Here is an 8919-nt window from a genome sequence, read left to right on the forward strand (position 1 = left end):
CACATCCACTGAATTAGTATTAATGACGTACCCTGAAGGTATTACATAGACAAATCCCAACGCATCTCAGCGGATCCAACCCCCCCGATCCTCGGAATGATGCTTGCCTTATTTGTTATGATGACGTTAGTTACTTATCAAACCAGCACAAGGAAAAATCCCCAAATGGTTGTGTCTTTACCGTTAGGGATATCGCAATATCTTGGAGGTCCACGATATAACCTTAGTTGCCAAATCTTCAAATTGTTCCAAGACTCACCTCACTTCATTACGCCACAAGTGAGACATGGTTAGGAGTTCTTATTGAAAATTTCGAAGTACTTGCTATATTTTCATCCATTGTTGAGTCCCGACGACGATCCATGAAGATTATGCCGCATGTATCAGCCCAACCAAGCCATGATACATCAACAAAGTCAACGACAAGACATATTGCGCCTACATCTACATCAGCAAAGCATCAGGAGATTGAAGTCATGCAATCCATTCCCAAGACAACTTGGCCGATCTCTTCACCAAGTCATTGCCCAAGTCTACATTTCAGAAGCTTGTCCAAGGAATCGGTATACGTAAATTATCTGAGTTAAATCGTTTGTAATTCTCTTATTTAGAAGTTATGTCTAACTCAGGCGGAGTATCTTGAATCATACTCACATGATCTTAATGTACTTTTTTTCCCTACGATTAGAAGCATTTTTCCCACTAGGTTTTTGCTACCTAACTAGGTTTTAATGAGGCACCTATCTCGAGATGATCATACTCCGTTGAGTTCATTACCTTCATCTAATTTGACGAGCGTTTTAGACATTATGCATATTTTTTTTACTTTTCTCCTTAGTCTATGGGGTTTACCATAGCAAGGTTTTTGTGAGTGTTTACAAATGCATACTTCAAAGTAAATTTGAGATTCAAGATCACCCGTTGTGTCAATGACTTCATCACCTATTTTACCTTATCTGCTGAAGAATATGATGCAATGGTTTGTTGAGTATTTACACACTTAAGAGGAGGTGTTGTAGTCATATTTAGAATATGAATGTGATTGTGTAAATCCTAGGAAATCTGGGAAAGTATAATATACTTCTATTAGGATTAAATTACCTATTAAATGTTGTTATCCTAAAGGGAAAGGTTTTGTCCTTTCTACTACTATAAATAAAGGCACAATGGGGTGAATCAAACACACCCACAATTACACATCTCTCTCTTCTACTTCTCTATTACCGTACCTTTCTCTCTCTATGGCCTCCATAATTGTTCAGTAAATTACGTCTACAACAAATAGTTTATTTTTGTATTTATTTAAAAGTCAAATCAATTAGTTCTACAATGGACGACCTGATTGGGATAACTGATAGAAACTTTTAAAATTTTCATTTTGGGTAAATGACATTTTACCCCCTCAGGTTTAGGGTCAATTTCAATTTCTTACAACATCCTTAAAACATTTCAATTTCATACATTTACTTATAATTTAATTTCAATTTCATACATTTGTTAGAAAATCTGTTAAGTTAACCGTTAAATGATGACGTGGCAAATATAGGGTTCCTATTTGTGCTGACGTAGCTACCACATTTATGCTACGTGGCTAAACACTTAATAATTTTTTTTTAAAAAAATAAATAAATAAAAAGAACCTAGAAATCCCCGACCCACTTCTCTCTCTCTTCCTTCTCCTACCTCGCAACCCCCCCCAGAAATCCATCCTTTCACCGCAACCCCTCATCCCATCCCACCCCACCCCACCCCACCCCCACCTCCCCCGCGACCCCTCCACCACCCCGAAACCCCAATGCCCAAGATGACGTCGTCTGCCACATCAGCATGCGGGTCTTATCGACCCTAGAAGCCATGGATGCCCGTATTTCCATCCTCCAACTTCTCTACACCCCGACCTCGCCGCCTCCATAACCACTGTGTTGACGGCGCTCGACCTCTTCCCGGTGGCTTTGGAGCGTATCTTCGAGGATTGTATTCGATTCTGCCTCTGATTCCTAGAGGCCGTCCCCTGAACCCAAGATGATGAAGCTCGAATGCTTGACCTAACCCCTCACTTAAGTGAAGATGAATCCAAAGATCTCATCACTAGGGTTTCTAAAACCCCCGATTTGAGCGAGGATATGCTATACGGTCTCATCCTCACATTAACTCACAACCCGAGCATGGCGTTCGTCAAGGTGTTCGTCGCAAAGCTGCTGCTGGAGTATGGGTCCAGAGACTTGGTCGAGCGAGTTTTGTATCGGGTATTTCAAACCACCTTCACGGTTGTCAAGGAGTCTATGGAGGAGTACACGAGTCTCGGAGTCCGTGGCGACCATGACGAGACCAAGGCCATCTAAAGGCTCAACCTCCACACCACAATGACCAATGGGAAGCACCTAGTGTCGCTTGTGGAGAGGATGGTCAAGCTCCGAGTCACGGTGTCAAGCCCCGATCCCGACATATGTCCAGGATCGACATATGACGTCACCAAGTATCCATATATCTAACATACCCCACCTCCAGAATATGTACCAAGCACGCTCAAGCCTCGAATTGAGTAATGATTTTTCGTATACTTTATGGTTGCATTTAACCTTCTCGTTAGACTGCCTACGTACCCACAATAGGGATCAAGCCATTCGTAGTTCACCATTTCACTATACTCGAACATTTATCACATAAATCGTTATGTCTCAACAATATATCACAATGCATACCATGCAATATGTTCAAGAAACAATGATGAAGCACAATATTCTTCTCAAGCCACATTGATCAACTAGAATAATCATAATAATGACATCCATATCTAAAGTCATTCCGCAATCCCGTTAATTAATCAATTCATGAATAAAAAATGCATGATCTTAGCATTTATTTACGTTAATCAATCAATGTGATAACTTATCATTTCACGAATTTAACTAAGAAATTATATATAATTCCCTACTTGGATTATGAGTAATAAACATGGTAATTCTAATTTATAATCACAAGGTCTATTAGGGGTGATTCCTATCCACTCGAATTTAGGGTTCTAGACTAATCTTATGGGAATTAGCAAAAGCAAGGATTCTAGACCACTCAACGGAATCCAACAACATCAGGTTCCGAACCACTCAACGGAACCAAAATACCAAACGATTTCTCGTAATCTACCCAAACCTGATATATGTAAAATCAGTGCTTACATCAAGGGAATGCTGCACTGGCAAATCAGAACTCGGTTAAGCTGCGAAGCTCGGGTAAGTTGACAATAATACAAGTATGTGATATTCAATAAAAACATACCATTGATCACAATCTATAAACATCAAGTGTAGAATCATGCTTTATGAAATCATAATCAAGTTGTTGAAAACTCCGAATGAGTCACCTAGACATCCAACGACTTTTCTAATTCAAACCATAAGATTCTCAAAAACCAACGTTCATATGTACATTAAAAACTAGGGCTAGAGGGACGCGGTTCGGCCAAAGCCTACATAAGTAATCAAACAAGAAGTGGCCCCCCATAACGGATTAACTAAGCAAAGCCACCCCTGAGTAACCATGTAGGTAGTGACCCCCCATCGCGGATTAACCAAGCAGAGTCACTCCCACAAATCTATTAGGCAGTGATTACCCATCGCGGATTAACCAAGTAGGACCACTAGTGACCCCCCAATGCGGATTAACCAAGCAGGGGCATAGTCCCCTACTACCCCTCAATTTACAAAACATTTCAATATGCAATTCGAATCACTTTTCCACAAATATTACCAATGCATGAATCAAGTCAAATTTAACAAAAATAGATCGATGGCCAATTATAAAAGAATCACATTTTAACAGAAAACACATTTATAAAACCATGTCATATCCACAAAGGATATTAATATAAAGAATAGGGTAATCACCATATCACACATATATATTAAAGTCACTCCCGAGACAAGTCCGCAAGGCTTCACTGAGTCTCTAGTAATACTAATTTTAGTAATTCAAATGGTTCAAGACCTGTTGACAAAAATCAATGGTGGGGTCCATACCCTAGCAATTTAATCCGGAAGATTCACACATCATAATCTAGATCTGTAACTTCTTAAGGTCCACATTATGCTCAAAGAACAACATACTAAAATCTCATTGTGATCTGACGGTCGGATCTCCGCCAATTGCTAGAATTAGGTAGTGGTTAACAATTAATTTTACTAACTTAGAAATATAATTTAGGAAGATCCGTAAGTAGATTCTCGATCCGTCAGTTCCAGCTATTCTCAAATATTATGTTCTATATTGCATTAAAGTTTGGTGATGATCCAACGGTCAGATTGTCGATTCAAATTTTGATCAAGTGATGTATCATAATGAAACTAAGTTCAAACAATCAAACCACTTCATACGGATATCAATTATGAATTCAGAGCATCTAATTGGACTTAAAATGGCATTGTTGGCACACTGGCCATGCGCCGTCGTGGGTTGCGGTCGATCTTCCCAACTCGCCGGAACATTCAACTATTTTCAATAATTACCAAATTTTACAGGCAACTAGATCTCAGTAAGTGGAGCAAGTTTTATACATGTGGCCAAGTTCAATTTGGCTAGGAAAAGCTCTAATTACCCTCGAACTCGTCAGAAAACCTAGAAATGGGTGTTCCTCGATTCATTGCCAAAACGAACTCCGATGCCTCATCACATAGTTGGGCCTTGCTCCAAGGGTTGAGGGGAGTCTATTGGTGGTGGTGATCGCAGGTAATCGTTGTTGGAATCACCGTAACATGAGAAAACTCGCCAGAAAACCATGGACTTTGTGGCTTCGTTTTGTAAAATTAGATTAGAAATTGAGAAATATAATACCACAAAGATGTTGGGTTCGCTGAGAGCTTTCCATAGACACCAAAATCACCTCAATTGGATGTCGGACGAAAGAGATACAACCGGGTCGGGGTTTGAAATCGGGTCAAGGTTGCTTGGGTGTTTCCTCCCTTCTCTCCTTTCCCTCCTTCTTCCTCCCCCTGATTGGTTCCCTTAACTCACATAAATATGATTGGCCTCTTTCCCACAAGATGAGAGTTTAAAATAAATTTAAAATCTATAGTTTAGTAACACAACTTCAAATGTTCGTATCTATAACATTATAATCCGGACTCGCAAATGGTTTTCGCCTATGCGCTCGTAGTTTCAAGATCTATTTGAATACGTTACTTGTGACCTCGAAAGGTCAACGAATTTTAGATAATTACTTCCCAAACTTCAAACTTTGTAACTAATTTAATTAAAATCTAAATCCAAATCAATTAATATAATTTCTCGAAAAATAATATAAAATCTCAATAATACAAATACGGAGATTATAATAGTGAAATCCAGGAACGGGATTTCACACGCAGACTTGGCGGTAAAGGATTGGAGTGAGCAACCTGCTTTCGCTGCCAATTTGCAAAGACTTTTCAGGACGATGCATGGAGAAATATTGTGTCGAGGCTACCTAGCATCCTGCTTCTTTGCACTTCGAGGCTTGCAAATGTCGTCACTGCTGGAACCATTTTGGTTGATGCTCAGGTACTATTCCCATGTCTGGGGGGTTGCGGATAAGGAGAGGGAGAAGTGGGTCGGGGATTTCTGGGTTCTGGTTTTTATTTTATTTTTATTTTTTTTTATATTATTATTTTAATATTTTAAATTTTTTTATTAAGTGTTTAGCCAAGTGGAACAAATGTGGTAGCCACGTCAGCATAAATGGGGACCCCATATTTGCCATGACATCACTTAATGGTTAACTTAACAGATTTTCTAACGGATGTATGGAATTGAAATTAAATGATAAGTAAATGTATGAAATTGAAATGTTTTAAAGATGTTGTAAGAAATTGAAATTGGCCCCAAACTTGAGGGGGTAAAATGTAATTTACCCTTTCATTTTTATATAATATTTAGGCTTTGATGAGGTAGTGGTATAGTTGTAAATAAAGAAAAGTTTGCTTCTAACTGAATTGGGCTGACATAATGAAGTTTCTGTCAAGGGCATGGCTGGAAAAAAAATTATTCCGTGTTTGGGCTTTTTATTCAACCCATGTCTCTTAATGTTTGTAAGGTTTGATTTAAGTTAGTTTTGTCCTTATGATTAAATATGAAACCCTTTTAGTTAAATAATAGTTTATGGTGGTTTTTGGTTAAGTTAAACTTAGCCCAAACCCTTTTCATTAAAACTCTCTTTATAAATCCATGGAATTTTATGGAGTTTAATTGATTGGTAGAGATTCATGTAAAATTTTGGTTCAATTCCCTCGAAATCTCACGGGGAGAGGTGAAATTTGTAGATGCTTAAAATACACTACGAAATTTCTAAAATTCCCTCGAATTCCTCAACTTTTAAAAATTCTTTAAAATCAATTTCTAATTTAATACACCCGGAATATTATAAACTGCTTTAAAATCCTAATTGAATGCACCTGAATTTCTAAGGATTTTAATTAACTATCTTAAAATTCTGATTGAATACACTTTGAATTTCAGAGAATCACTTAAAATCCTAATTGAATACCTCTAGATTCATTAAAAGAATTAAAATCCATCAAAATCTCATTTGAATACAAAGTACCAAATGGAGGAATCTAATCGAGAAATAGAAACAAAACCAAATAAACTAAAACTGAAAAATAAAATAAAATAAAATAAAAGAAAAATAATAATAAGTACATGAGATGATAGAATAAATAAGCATAGTTTTTCCTTTGCGGAGGAAACCGTCGTGGGAGAAGTGGATAGTGGGTTTCAGAATTTAATTGCACTTCATAGACATACGTTCAGAAAACTACTACGATTTCTTTTACTGGTCTAGTTTTGCACAATGGATGGGTGTGGTGTTTGTCTGGTTCTACACGGTTATTGTTTCAGTTTTTATTTTCTTAAATAGTATAGATAATTACACATTTTGAAATTTTGCAAAATTTAGTGTCCCACCTCCTCCAAAATTTTTCAGTTAAGCGTGTATGGTTCTATCAGACATTATGCTTGTGGTAGATAACAAAAGGGGTTTGTGGATACAAATAATATTGACCACGAGCATTGTCCATGGTGGCTTAGTAAATTTACAATGTGCAACTTTGTGCGTGGTCGTTCACTGCTATTTTACAACGGATTAAAATTTAATTGTAGTAAAAAATTGTTATTTACCGTGTGTTTATCATGCCTGTGGTAAAATTGTACACTTTTTTATTTTTTTTTAACGGACACATGAAGCCCGTAATAAAATTGTCGTGGTAGATGAGCTATTAGTGTGGAACGGCCAGTATAAGACATGGAAGTACGAGCTGCATAAGTACTACGACACTTTTCTGACACCTGAGGCAGCTCTTGCAAAACTACCCCAGGAGTTTGTGGAGAAGGGGGCCGAGTGGGAGTAGCTTTGTATTCATTTTCAGAGTGAAAAGTTTTAGGTAATCAAAGTTTATTTATATACTTTTTTTTTTTCAGTTAAGTTAAATTAATATTTTGTTATGCACAAAAAAATCTGCTGCAATTAAAGGTAATCGGGACAAAAAAACCGTATCTTCACCACTTCGATTCTCGACCCCTATCTTACCAAGTCAAGGAACGGCAGGTGGCTGGGGAGCCTTTCTCCAAGGTGGTGGTTTGGGGGGGATGTACGCCAATTATGGCAACGAGGTAGCGATGAAATTTATGTAAGTATTCATTTATAATTCTTTTACTGTAAGTTTCGTTACAGTAAATAAGATTTAAATTATAATTGATAATCTTCCTTTGTTTTCATTGTTTTTTTTTTGTAGGCTTCTATGATACTCGATAAAAGAGTGTTAGTGTAATTAACCTTTATTTTTAGGGTTTGAATTGAATACATGATAGAAAGCATATAATATAAGGAAACAGAGGTGCTCAAAAGCCATTTTCGTCAAACAACAAAATACATATATTTTTCACCAAGGACTTCCACTAGGACTCGCAAACATGGCCTGTTTATGTTTGTTATCAAGTCCTCTCATCCTCAATTTTTGGCTTTTGAGGCTATGTAGTTGCTTGAGCTGTTTAAGTTATGTACAACTCGAAAATTTTCAAGTTATTAGTGTGTAAATTACCATTTGTGACAAGCAAGGTTCTAAAAGACGTTAAGCTAGTCGGGCGGTAGGTTGAGGCCTAATGCCTAGGTGACTAGGCAGGGACTAGGTGGCGGCCTAGGCGAATTCAAATAAATTTATTATATATTGTATTAATAAGTGCCTATTTATACTTAAAAAACACATAATTATATTGAGATACATAAACTACATAATAAAATGACATATAAATTATAAAGTATTAGAACATATTGAAAACATGCGAAACAAGCATATAATGAGTGTTCATCCAAGTATTTAACAAGTCTATTATATTTTATTTAAAAAATAAAATACAAAATGAAAGTTATTGATTTTCTGTCTAAGTAGGAGTCGCAACCTAGGTGGGCGCCTAGGAGAGCTAGGCAGATGCTTAAGCGGGTCTAGGTGACATTTCTTAATTTTCAAACGCCCAGGAACTAATCGGCACAGTGGCCAGCCATCTAGCATCTAGACAAGGATTTTTAGAACAGTGATGACAAGCACCTGATAGAATCTTGTTTTCGGTACACTACGAATCTGATGAACTCCAGCAACCTACATCCCAGACAAAAAACATATGAATACAACCTTGAGCGAGCAAAGTATAACTCTAAGAAATGGCCAGCTGATGTTGTATGCAATACATTAAGAATTTGTACTTACAGAACGGTATATTCTAATTCCTTTTTTATTTCCTGTATAAATAGTATTTTACCTACGCAACCTCGGGGTACCTTAATTCTGACAGATCGATTATCCATTTTTTGCTCATGAGACTGATGAGATCGTGTTCTTATTTGAGGTGCATATATACCGTTAAGGGGTCCTAATCTTTTCGACTTGAGTAGTCTGA

At 37.2% G+C, this 8919-nt stretch overlaps 1 pseudogene; it reads left to right on the top strand.

The window, feature by feature from the left end:
- Positions 1–1827: 1827 nt before the first annotated feature.
- On the top strand, positions 1828–7376 carry LOC137742996 (uncharacterized; annotated as a pseudogene).
- Positions 7377–8919: the final 1543 nt, after the last annotated feature.

Source organism: Pyrus communis, chromosome 11 (assembly GCF_041283825.1).
Source record: "Pyrus communis isolate YQ-2024b chromosome 11, ASM4128382v1, whole genome shotgun sequence".
Classification (NCBI taxonomy): Eukaryota; Viridiplantae; Streptophyta; class Magnoliopsida; order Rosales; family Rosaceae; genus Pyrus; species Pyrus communis.